We start from the raw sequence: 12,992 nt of genomic DNA, 5'->3' as shown, positions 1-12,992 counted from the left end.
TAGGACAAGTTAGTTGTGGTAGTGATGTTCTTCGTATATTCATTATATATGTTTTTTAGGGATCAGATTCCCATATATGCTGTCCCCTAAGCATAAATAAAATAGAATAAAAAAGTAGACCCTTCTCCATGGAGTTTGTAATCTTAAGTGTAATCAAGAGGATGAAGCAGCATTGAGACAATACTAGTCAGCATACAGCAACTGGTCACAGATCTTTGGTCAAAACTGTTATGAATATTTTAGTTACTCATTGAAGAGTAGGTATCTGAGAAACTCCAGAGTTGCTTCTGTTAGCGGAGTTAAAAGGTGCAGGAGAGAAAGGCTGTACGTCTGTCTGTTATCTCCCACATAGTTTGCCAATATACTGTGGGGATAGTGTGAGGTGCAAAGAACAAATTCTGCGATAGGAGTTTAGCATAGACCTTGGATTATGCTGAAAACCTGAACATTTTCTATTTATTCTACCTTTCATTTTAATAAATGTATTTTGATATCTGTTGCTGTATTTTTGAGGCTGTCTGCTGTTGCACAGTTCAATAGTGTAAGTTCAGCCTGTAAACTCCTCAAATTAAGGGCTGTTTTCTTCTAATTGTGCAGTTCTTGGTTCAGCTGAGCCTCTGTCTAGTTTCAAAAACAATAGCAATAACTCAAAATAAGTATGTACTCTGAAGATGCTTTTAAATGTTCCATTTTTTAATGAGAAAGTGATGGAAAATGGCGGGAGGTTCAGAATACAATGGATCCACTATGTTTCCTTTATTTAGCTTCTCTTCTTCTTCCCAAACCCCTTGGTGGTGATTCCACAAGCATTGCAGCATAGGAATTGACCATTACTGAAGAGTAGCCCTGTTTGTTTATTAACAAGGCTCCATCGCCTGTGGGGAAGCTGTGCTGAGACACTCTGTGCAGTGATCAGGTTTCATCCAAACCAGTATGAGGTCAAAATGCAGGATTTGAAGAGTAGTAGTAATAGTTGTGCAGGCAGGTAGCTGAAATGTCTGTCTGCCCGTTGCTCCCTGAAAGGAGCTTTATGCGCAGAATCAGCATGACAGTCCAGGGGTAAAGGTTGGACTTGATGATCTTGAAGGTCTTTTCCAACCTAGTTGATACTGTGATTCTATAAGCAATGGACCTTTGTGTCGTCCTAGCTCCAACTCCTATCTATACATCTGGGTGCTGTCATTATTGCTGGGTGCTGTCATTATTGGCAGCCACTGAGACTGCAAAGGTATTTAGTGCACACTGGAGGACAGCAGTGAGACTGTACAGGAAAATGTCAAAGCCAGAGATTTACCTTCTCCCCGCCAAGCCCTGCTAAAAAGAATTAAATAAATCTGCAAAGATGCTTTCTCAGGAGGCTGTTTAACAAGCCTTTGCACAATGATGTATAATTTGACACCGCATGATGAAGAAAAAATTAGGTACCACTGAATTCTGCTTTAAAAGACTCTGCATGGACATTCCAACTACAGCAGTATTTCAGTAGTTCCATCTGTATTTAGTCTCGGCACACTGGCAATAGGACTGAAATCTATTAACACTCATGGAGTTCCATGTTTGAGACCTTTCATTTGAAAATATGAATGCAATGCCAGGCAAAGTAAAAGTTGAAAAGGTTATCCTTTATCTTCTCAAACCAATGGCAAAAAAAAAATCCTAATCTAATTTAGTTTGCATAAGTGTATCATATTTTTTGGCCTCCCTAGAAAATGACTGTTCCTCATTTTTCTCCAGCTGTAAGTAATATGACTTAAATAGCTCAGTGAAGCAGCTCTATTATTTACTGGTCAAAAAACATTACAAGTGATTGAAGGGTTTTTATGAAAGAGGTGACTGAGAATTGTTCTCATTTGCTTTCAATTGGAAGTTTAATGCTTGTGGCATATTGCGTGGGCAATGTAAATCCATAGGCAGACAGAAAATCTGAAAAATCATCATTTTCTTCTGGCTTGCATATTTCTGTTTTCTCAGGTTTGCAGATATTTAGTATATTTAAAACACGTGAGTTTTTCAGAAGTGATTTTTTGCATGCCAGATTTGAGGTGCTTCTTAAACGCATATTGATTTTTAGATGCTGCTTACGGGCCTGATCAAAACCAGTCCTCTCGGAACAGGCCTAAGCCGTACAATGAAGGATGAGCCAGGGACGTTCAGGAGGTCTCCATAACCACAGAGGCTGTCGTTAGCAAGATGCTCTGATTTCCCACATGCAAAGGGGTGAAGGCTGCAGACCATAAACCTGTTGAGATTCAAGATAATATCTTTGCACAACACTTCAAAATACTTTAAGCCATGTTTTACGTTTTCACCTAATGAAAGCAGGGAGAGCCTTATGAGAGATTTGATTGAAAAAATCAATTTGAAGCCTAGTCAGTTAATCTCATACATTGCAAGTAGGACTGAATCTTATTAAAAGTTATGTAGCACCATGGTTTAAAATCTTTCATGTGAAAGGCAAGTGCAGTACTGAGTAGTACAGAAAGTGTAACACTGATGAAGCCCACTTGTGAACCTTCCTGCTAGTTTTTGTCAGTTATTGCCCCATTTCCCTGTGTCAGATACTGAGTTTCCCTCTGTAGCTGCATGACCAAGTGAAGTTGTTCAAATACCTGGTTAGAATTTACATATTATTTAATCTTATTTGCTTAAGTGATCCATAAACATAGCATTTGACTTGGGGTCTATTGCTAAGATTGATTGCCAGGAGAGAAGTACTGAAATTGTCTATACCAGACGTTCTGCATCCCACAGTCCTGCTGGCCAGAGCAGGCTCAACACTGAATTCAGACAAGGTTGCTTGGGACGTTGTCTGGTTGAGTTTTGAAAACCTCCAAGGATGGAGATTCCACAACCTCATGTGAAAGCCCTGGTTTCTGAAGGCAGCCTGTGTTGCAGCAGTTGGAAATAAATCCCTTGTTCTCTTTCAGTTGTCGTATTGCCAGGTGTTATCTGAAACAATACTAGGAAAAAAAAAGAAAGAGAGCTAGCGTTATTTAAAAATTGACAGTATCACCTTAAAATGATTGTTTTCTAAATGTTTTATATGAGTGCTGTGGAACAGTAACACATGCACATACTCTTCCAGCTGTACAGTTAAAATTTATGGACCTCACACTTCCGGCACTATTGGTATCACTGTAAGGACAATAATGTTTGTATTGTGGTATTGTGGTTCTATAATGATGAAAAGGGTTAGAAGACAAAGAGTTGGTTTTATTTTGTTGTTTTAGGGTTGTTTTTTTTTTTAAACAGCAAAAGCTTTTATTCTAACTTCATATTTTATTTTTTAAGCAAATATCATATGCACATATGCTTTTTAAATATTCCTAAAGGATGTATTTTTTACTGTCTGCAGCTTTATCTTTAGGAGAAATTCATTGCTAAAAGCTGTTCTTCTTGGACGAGACCTTTTGATTGCAGAGGAAGTTGAGAATCTATCTTGCAGTTGCTTTCCTTTCTTTTATCGCGCTGTCCATCAGTGAAGCTCAAGCCCATGTAGTTTATTTTTTTCAGACACAATCCATTCAAATTAGTTTGGTTTTCTTCTTTCTGCTGTCTTTTGTTAAATCAACTGTTGGCTTCTGCCACACTATTCCTTAGCTTGGTTATTTCACCTCTGTTCCTAACTGCGTTATGCATGGAGCCAGCTGCCGTTGGCCAAGCACGTTGTGAAAAATTCTTGTGATCGTTTGAACTTCTTCAGCTGCAAGTGATGACTCTGCTTCGTATCTGCCATCGTCTTGCTCCAACAGCGTTTCTTCTGAATCTCATTGACAATCATCACAGTTACATTTTCATCACTTTTAACATCAAACTTTGCTCCTTTGCTCCTCCTGCTCTCCCTATTATACTTTTTGTCACTCCTTCCTCTGTTTATCTTCTCCACTATCTCTTTTTCTAATCTCTGCCTCTCCCCATTTTAAGAGCAGCTCATGCATGCTGAAGAGTGCTCAACCAGGGGCAGATAGAAGGTCTGTTTCATCCTGTGTTGTCTCTGACAGTAAGCAAAGTTTTGGCTCCCCTGTCAGAAAAAGAAATACCCACAATAAAACAATCACCAAGCTTCCTTTTCTGGTTATTTCTTCCATCAAGTAAATGAAGAGATTCCTTCAGCATGCTTGCAGAGCAGTCACCTGAAGCTCCTCTCTTTGACCCCACTCCTTCTGTTAGGAAAACTCATGACAGAATCCCTGGCAGTTAAATTTTGGTTTGCACTCTGTCGTCTGCAGAAGTAACCGGCATCCACCCCTTCTGAAATGTGTCATCCTGTGGTAGAGACCCTTGATGACTGCAGAACTGTGTGACCCTATGATAACAAACCACTTTAATGGAAACGTTAGGTTCATGTTTTTGAGAAGCAAATATAAAGGTAAGAAGTCCTTTTAGGAATTACATGAACTAGATTGAGTGCCCCCCTTCTTAAGGGCTGCAAACTCAAATCCTGCCCTTATGATTTTCTCCAAGTGACCCAGCTGGAGTCTTGCCTTTTCCTCACTAGTCTGCCAAGGAACCTTTGTGCTGAATCACTGACTATTTCTACTGTAATTGGCTTGGACTTCTAGGGTGAGGGGTGTGCTGAATACTTCTTTTTTGCCCACTAATTGTTTCCCATGCCTCATGGGGCATTTTCTTGTGATTTTCAGTGCTCCTGTAATATTTGATTTGGAGTTGGATGTGTAGCAAAACGAAAAGTGTTTCAATCTGATTAATTGCTTACACGTTGCTTGTCAGTTTAAGGAATTTTGGAGCAGTTTTTCTCCTTGCTGAGGAGTGAATTTCAGACTGCCTGAAGACTTCCTGTAGGTAACCAAATGTCAAAAAAATCCTCAACCATTTTTCCTTGCGGTTAGTTCAGCCAAGACGCATGTTTATCCCTTTATTGGTCCTTTTAGAATAAACAAGAAATAAGGGAGTAGTTGTGCTAACACTGCCCTATTCCCCACTTCCCAGGCAAATCAAGGGTGTCTCTCGGCAGCAGAAGGATGACGTAGAGTTGTGATTGCAGCCATTATATGTGGGGTAGCAGGAAGGTGACAGGAACCAGCGTGCTGGCTTTTTCATTAAGAGCTGTATTCCAGTCAGTCTGCTCTTCCTGCAACAAAAATCACGTTTTTTAGCAGATGGATCAGTGCTATAGTAAACTTTGCATTGAGGAATTGTTTTCAGAAGGGTGCTTGATACCGCTATAAGCATGTATGTGCACTAATCGTAGAATCAACTAGGTTGGAAAAGATCTTTAAGATCATGAAATCCAGCCATTACCTCAGCACTCCCAAGGCCACCACTAAACCGTGTCACTGAGGGCCTCATCTACGCAGTTTTTGAACGCTTCCAGGGCGGTGACTCCAGCACTGCCCTGGGCAGCCTGTTCCAATGCCTGAGCACCCTTTGGGGAAGAGATTTTCCCTAGTATCCAATCTAAACCTCCCCTGGTGCAGCTTGAGGCCGTTTCCTCTTGTCCTGTCACTTGTTAGTGGGGAAAAAGCAATCGGCCACCTCCTGGCTCCATCCTCCATTTGCAAACTGAAACCATAGCATCCAAAGGCTGGGGTCAGTTTAGAGAAGGGAGGTAGAGATGTAGGCCTAGCTGAAGATGACAGGCATATAAGCATGGCTGTTCTATGAACATGGTAAAACCTTTTGTTACAGATGGAATGGTTGGTATCACCCTTATTTTGTGGAGAAAAGGGCTAAGAACAGAAAATATCAGAAGCCTGCATGATCAACTCTGAAAAACCTATCCATGTGTCATTTTGTGCAATGGAAAAGCAAATGTTTTACAGAGATGGGGATAAAAAAGTAGCACTGAAATGCCTATAGTGGTGGTGTTAGAAAAAACAAGGCTCCCTTGGTCTCAAGTCCCATCAGGTTGGGCCTCAGTTCCCTCACTGCTTCTGCTGCCTTTAAACTCCAGGATACCATCTTCTGTGTAAAATTGTACATGTTTCCTTAGGAGTGTATCCTGTGAATGTCAACCTGAGAACATCCAATTGCTTCAATGTGTATTTCCTTGAGAACAACTCACATGCAAAAAGAAATAGAAAAATAAATATCAAGTGTTGTCTGATAAAGGAAATCCTTCACTATTCATAAAATATTTGGGTTATTTGAGAAAAGAGGAAATTGCTAAGGATTAGGTTTACAGCACATGAGCATGTCTCAGAAGTGCTACTCTGTAAAGCTTGTCAAGGGAAAAAAAAAAGGAAAATAAATCCCAGTAGGCTTCCAGAGTTTTGCATCCTGTAGTTTATTACATTTGTCAGTAAAAGCAGCAAGGATTATGGAAGTAGATTTATTAATTTTATGAAATCCTGGCACGAAGGATTGGTGACCCTCTGGTAGAAAATGAAGTGGAACTAGTTTGCAAAAGACAGATATTGTGTACTTGCAGTGAAAAGTTATTATTGCAGCAAACCTGTTGCAAATAAATCGCTGTAGCAAATCCCTTGGAAGTTACTTGCCTTAAAGTCGATGGGATTATGTTTTATGTCTCCTTGTGTAAAGGAAGATCCTTGGTTTCAATGGGTGTTCAAATTCCTCAGGGCAGTATACAGAATTAGAACAGCTAATCATAACCAGTTTGTGAAAGTTTCCTGTTGGTGTTTTAGCATTTGTTGTTAATGCCTTAAAGGCACACTCTGCTAAAAGGCAGGTTCATTTTCTGTGCTTTCAGCTTCTCATCCTTTGTACAAGGCATCCTTTGGCAGGTTTTAAAATATTTGGTCCTTTTTTGGATCTCTCATCTGTCTGGTGAGAGGTAACTGAGACAAGGACAGTAAGTTGTGTTAAAAAAGGTAATAATTGAAACATGATGATTAGACCATTTATAAACATGAGCTGGTTTTCACCTCAAGGCAGAGTCCATCATGTGTGGCATCACAGAAGAAGTTAAGCATAATTTTTCTGAGGAAAGTTTAATAGTCATATTGGTTTAACAGCCATAGTGGTTACAACACTGTAGCTGCTGCTCTACAACTCCAGCACTCCATGCAGTTGTTATCTAGGTCTTCATAACAAACTAAGAGTTAAGTCAGCAAATACCATTATCGTTGTATTACAGCTGAGGAGACTGGGTCATTTAAGCACACACTGAAATGGTTTGCTGGATCACAACCACATAGAGTAGCTACTTCATGTAAATCCGTGTAGCAAATTAGTGAAAGTGCTAGAATTTTATGACACTCTGTCCAGTGGTTGTTCCCCATCAGTTTTGTGCTGGTTATGTCAAAGATGTCATTTCATAAGGGTCAGGATTTTTTTAGAAGGAAGCTACTCAAAACCATATGCTTCCTTTTATTAATAATATCCTCCATGTGGACAGCAAGCATTTGAAAACCTCAGTGTCTTACTAATGGAAGTGACTACATGTGTGCTGTGTAAACAGGTATCTTGTAACTGTCTCATTGCATGAATGTGGGTGTGTATGCATCTATATAATGTCAGTACATCTGTATGTATAAATAGGATGCTTACCCACATATAAGCAGCTGAAATGGAAATCTAGGTGTTGTTTGAGTTCATATCGGTGGTGAATGTGAAGTAACAGTTACACTGGAAGTGCAAGTACTGAATTCCTCACATCAGAAACACTGCTTTTTACAAGTACTCATTCTTCAGCACAATGTGTTACAATTCTGTAGGGTTTTTCTTCCTCTTTCTCCTCTTTTGTAACAGTTCTAAAGAGCATGTTACTATATCACAGACAGTATTTGATTTGCACTTAAGGGAAATATCACACCTTGTAGTTCAGTCTTCTAATAAACCTCAGACCTCCTCTGTTTCTGTCACTTAATTTAAAATTTCTGAATCGTGGAAAGAGGCTGATTCCAGTGTATTCCCATCCCTATGCTACAGTGCTGTAGTGCAGTTAAAGAATTTTTCCACATGATGATAGTACTATTATTACTGTTAATTTTGACGTATCTGGATCAGAATTCAGGTGTGGATGAACATAAGCAGTTCTTCGGAAATCTTAATAGTATTTTCTTCCTTTATTTTCCCATCTTCACAGTTGCTCTTTCCCCCTTCTTTTTTCTTCCTTTCTTAAGAGCTTTCCTCTCACCATGCTTTCTCTGTGAAAGGTTATTGTTAACTTGGTGCTAGCTTGTAGTGAAAATAGCACATTATTTGTGTATCTTCATTGTGGTTTTTATCCAGGAATAACAAAAGAAAGAAGTTTAAGTGATCGGCGATTTCCTTACCCCAGGTTACCAGTTTGTGGCCTCTCAGAAAGGGACCTTATTTCTGAAATGCACAGAAAATCTTAAAGATAGCTGAGATTTACCAAAATACATTCATTCCTAAATCCTTTTTGCAATCCTTTACATTGATTTTACACTGTGCTTAAAGGATTAAATTTATATGTGGAATCTGGTCCTAAGTCTTTTATTTGAAAGTATCACTATTTATGGTCTTTTAATTAAATATGGTGGATGGTGAGAGTCAAAGCTTATTTTAAAAACTGTGATCTGAATCCTATTAAAAAACTTTAAGTTGTAAAATATATCTTAATATGAATGGGAATAAGGAAATCATTCACTGCTTTAATTAAAACTAATGAGAAATAATGTGATTTGCCTTTTTGTCTTTCTCACTCTGAAAACATCCAATGTGAGCAGCTTCTGTGAAACTTGTGGGTTTGCTTGTGTACAGATGTAAGGATTATTTGCGTGCTGTCGTTTGCCATAGATTTCAACAGCAGTTTCCACATGTCACGGAAAGTACACCATATAAAACAGACGTGTGTTCTCTGTGGATGCTGCGTCTATAAAGCAAGCAGGACATAATTATTTTAATAGAATTTGGACTGACATTGTATAACGTTTTCAAAAGGAGTCAAAAGACTTTAGGAAAGAGGACAGCAACAGCACGAAAATACTAATTAAGATGAACTTTTCAAAGCATATAAGTGATTTGGTGTGTGATTTTGATTACCCAGCTGAAGATGCGTTAAAGACTGAACTTCAGGAAGTGCATTTTCTTTAAATTAGGACTGCCACAAGCAGTTCAGATCCAAAAGTAAAAGCATCCTAAAGCTCCTACACAGTCATTTGGGAAAAATGTGGCCTTATTTTTTAATAGTCACATTATGAGTCAAAGCTGGTTGGGAACAGAGGTAGAGGGGAAGCCTATGTTCACCTGGATTAGCCTGTCATTGTGCCATAGTTAAGCCAATGAACTTCTAGCCTTTTTACATAAGAGACTCCATTCCTGTTGTTTACCTAGGAGAATGAATAAAAGTGCCATGGTCATGCCTTTGCTTGGAGTCACTCCGAAAAACAGCATTTGGAATTCTCAGATGAGAAAGGCTGTTTCTCATATCCAGAAGTCTTTGGTACCCTACTGTGGCTGTTGCATGTACATATATGACACTCTTCCATAACCCAGACACAGAAATCACAAAAACTTGCTGTGTATAAAGTTGGCATTACATCTTTCAGCATGAATTCAGGTCTTGCAGGGACTTTCAGCAGTCATTAGTGCTTTGCTGAATTTTCCCACACCTGCTTAAAATGTTGGTTGCTATGTATGCTGTGAAGTGGCGTTATGTGGCTTATCATTAAGGATAAATGCCAGCTGCAGAGGTCAATGAAATCCAGAGGAAGAATTCAGTGAACATGTTCTGTTTAGTCAGAAGCACTTGCTAACCTTTGTCTCCATCTCAGATATTGCTTGGACTGCTTATGTAAGAAACAGATGAGGGAGTAGACTGATTAATGAAGGAACTGGAAAAATAGGAAAAGTGAAGAATATCAAGCATTCAGAGTATTCAATATTTAAGGTCAGTAGAAGGTTTTGGAGAAGGAATGAGGGAGAATAGGGCTTAGGGTTCAGTGGAAAGTGCCGTGGGGAACTGTGGGCTTTGGGAACAAGAGTGAGCATTGAAGGTTGATGAATAATTGAGCTACATGGGGATATATTATCTCATGGTGTATTAACTTCCTTGTGATGATTATCCTCAGGATTTAGAGTAGGCGTTGGTTAATAGGAGATAAGGGAGAGGGATTTGGGGAGAACAGGGGCGTATGCATAAGAGGAGAGTGGGATACTGGAGCTAGATGGTGACTTGTTAGAGGCTGGGAACGTATCATGGTGAAATATTGGATGTTCCTGCTGTATTATCGTACTCCTTCAAGAGCATCTACTTTTGACCATTGTAAGAGAGTGCTCTAGCGTACTGAGCTACTGTGGGTGGTTTTGTGCTTCTATGTTAGCTTCTGTAGTCTCTGTGAAAGGGTGAACGTTTGCCCACGTGTAGTTAGGTGGCAAAGGAGGCTAAGGAGTAGTGCCAAGCAGAGAAATGTGGAAGTAGCTTAGCTGGAAAGGCAGACCTTGTTGCAATAACAGGAGATTGGCTAGGCCACCTTAGGATAATAGCAGAGAGGAGTTAGAAGGTGCTGGGAACAGAAGTTTTAGAACCCTCTAGAATCCTTAATGCCATGCTCTAGTAGAATTGTGTTTTCCCACACAAAAATCTCGTTTTCTGAACTCCTGAACGTAAAAAGCATCTCTTGCTGCACTGTACTGCATATCTTGCCCTGCTCCATTCACCCTCCTCACCCAGCTAACTTTGCTCTTAGGTTTCCTAATGCTTTCTGGCACTGGGGATTTGATTCAAATATTGCCAAATATACTGGGGAACTCTTGACTGGGAGGTACAGCCTGGGGTGTCTCGTGGTTGCACTGCAACTACAACCTTAAAAAATGAGAATAAAACAAGTTACTTCATCGAACAGTCTAGCTTTTCTTGAAAAATGGGGTTGTCTCCAGCATTTTCAGTACATTTTGACAATATGGGTACTTTAGTATTCTGTTAGCAGGATGGCTTGTGGCTGGAGAGCCAGAAAGGCTAAGAAGGTAAGCAGAATGATTTTGGAAAGATTTCCTCCACATTTGTGTCTGGTATCTGCCTCCTCTATGTACCCATGGGAAGAAAAGATGTTGGGGTCCAGCTGTTTCTCGCATGGGGTCTGTGTCACATCAGTAGTGTCAGTTGTTCACCTCAGTGAATAATAAACAGTGTGCACATCCACAGAAATGAGAGATATTGCAGTGAAATGTTATATACAAAGATGTACTTCAGATTTCAAAAGTTTCCAATCTCTTTGCATTTGTAAAATTAAAAGGATCCCAAGATGCTTAACCAAAATTATAATTAGCTTTTCAGCTCTAAGCTTGTGTGCTACTAATTTGGAGAAGGTGCAGGACTCCTTACATTCAACATAATTGTCTGTGCCTTCAAAGAGAAACTAAACCAAGGCTAAGCAGTACTGGAGCCACTAAAATCTCAATGATATTTTTTGATAGGTAATTATTAATTTTAATTCAATTATATTGCACAGACATGGTTTAATAGAGAACCTGAATATCCCAGTCAAGACTAGGGCTATGATGTTCAAGGATTTGCAGACAGAAACCAACATGTGTTTTCTGCCACATTATGGGAAACAGTTTCCACCCAAGAGTTAGCTAAGAGTTTAATCCTGCAATTAGTATGCTCTCTGCCCAGAAACTATCACTTGCAGTGCAGCAAGACAGATGGATTTCGGATTAGAAAGAAATCTCTCCCGCAACAGACTAATGCACAATTTATCAGATATGACTTGGGACAGTGGTTCATGCTCCTCTGAAGCAGCTCTGGGAGACAGGATAACAGAAAATTGTTATTTGTATTTCATTCCAATACAAAGTGGGGCCCATTGTGTCAGACGCTGTATAAACAAATAGTAAGAGACAAGGCCAGTCTCTAACGTTTTATAATCTGAATAGGCAAAGCTAACACAACTGTACAGGAAATATAAGGATATAGCAAGGGAACGTGATTTGCCTGTGATCACAGAGTTGATTGGTGATAGAGCAAGAAGCCAAATCCATCTGTCTGGATTCCCAACTCTGCAGTCTGTACTGCAGTTGACCTTACTATTAGATGATTATTAGTTTCTTCTGATGAGTTTCTTGTATTTTATCATTTTCTTTTGTATTTGATGTTGCTTATTTGTCAAAATCGCTATACAGAGAATAAACCCCGGGAGGAGCAGGAAGCTAGTTACCCTACTTAAGTGGAAAAGAACACAGCAGTAATAAATCTACAATCAAGGTAGATTTAAGTTTGTATGTCATAGAAAGCAGTTCTTTTATGTGTATATATATTTAAAAAGTGTACCATTGATTACTTGAAGCAAAAATAGCAGCTGGCTTTGAAATTAATGGATCTAATCTGTAACAGGTACATACATAAAGCATGAAGTAATTCCTGGCATTCTTCAGTTGATACAGTATCTGAAAGTTGGGGAGAAAACATTAGAATCCAGGAAAGCTACACAAAGTATTTTATGGTGTTTTTTTTTTCCTGCAAGTGAATGAACAAGCATTACAAACATGCCCTACACCTGTAAGATCTAGTTATATGGCAGGTAACCAGGGAATATTCTGTGTTTTTAAATGAAATCTGCACATTGAATCAGGCAGAGAACAGCTGGCTTAGAAATCAGCCTGAGAATCGGAATAATCTATGTAAGGTATTTGTGTTAGCATTAAACATTTTTGCATGCTGTCGGTGCAGAAGATAGCCTCTGAGCTTTGTGGATTAAGGAAATGGCTGGTATGACTTTCTGGAATTGGGTTGCCTTGTTAAGAATGGAAAACTCAATTAAAATTTAGTTAGGAGAAGGCTATGTGAGCCCTGGTAATTTACTGCTGCTCAATGTGGATTCGTATTTTAGAAAGCAGAGTTTTCAGTCAAATTCATGTCAAGTTAAGAGAGAAAAAGGTTATGGTCGTTTCTGCAGCATGTCATTATTTTTTGAGCAAAAGCTACATACCAATATGCGTGTGTATCTAATAGGCAATAGGAAGGCAAATGAAGATTAAAAGAAACTGTTATTTAATAGCCAGATACACCTACAGTTGGAAGACTACAACACAAACTGGGGGGATGCATTCCTGTGTATAAGAAACAACTGATGATTAGGCTTTGTCAAATGGTACTGTGT

The 12,992-nt window shown here is 39.2% G+C and overlaps 1 protein-coding gene across 2 annotated transcripts in view; it reads left to right on the top strand.

The window, feature by feature from the left end:
- SUGCT (succinyl-CoA:glutarate-CoA transferase) overlaps window positions 1–12,992 on the top strand; it is a 312,163-nt gene that overhangs the window by 287,277 nt on the left and 11,894 nt on the right. The gene's annotated exons all lie outside the window — the stretch shown is intronic.

Source organism: Pezoporus wallicus, unplaced genomic scaffold, assembly GCF_028554395.1.
Source record: "Pezoporus wallicus isolate ANWC-B61680 ecotype Strahan unplaced genomic scaffold, APGP_CSIRO_Pwel_v1 scaffold_11491, whole genome shotgun sequence".
In the NCBI taxonomy this organism is placed as follows: Eukaryota; Metazoa; Chordata; class Aves; order Psittaciformes; family Psittacidae; genus Pezoporus; species Pezoporus wallicus.
Note: the sequence above shows the minus strand (reverse complement) of the source record. Positions and strands in the feature narration are given on the sequence as shown.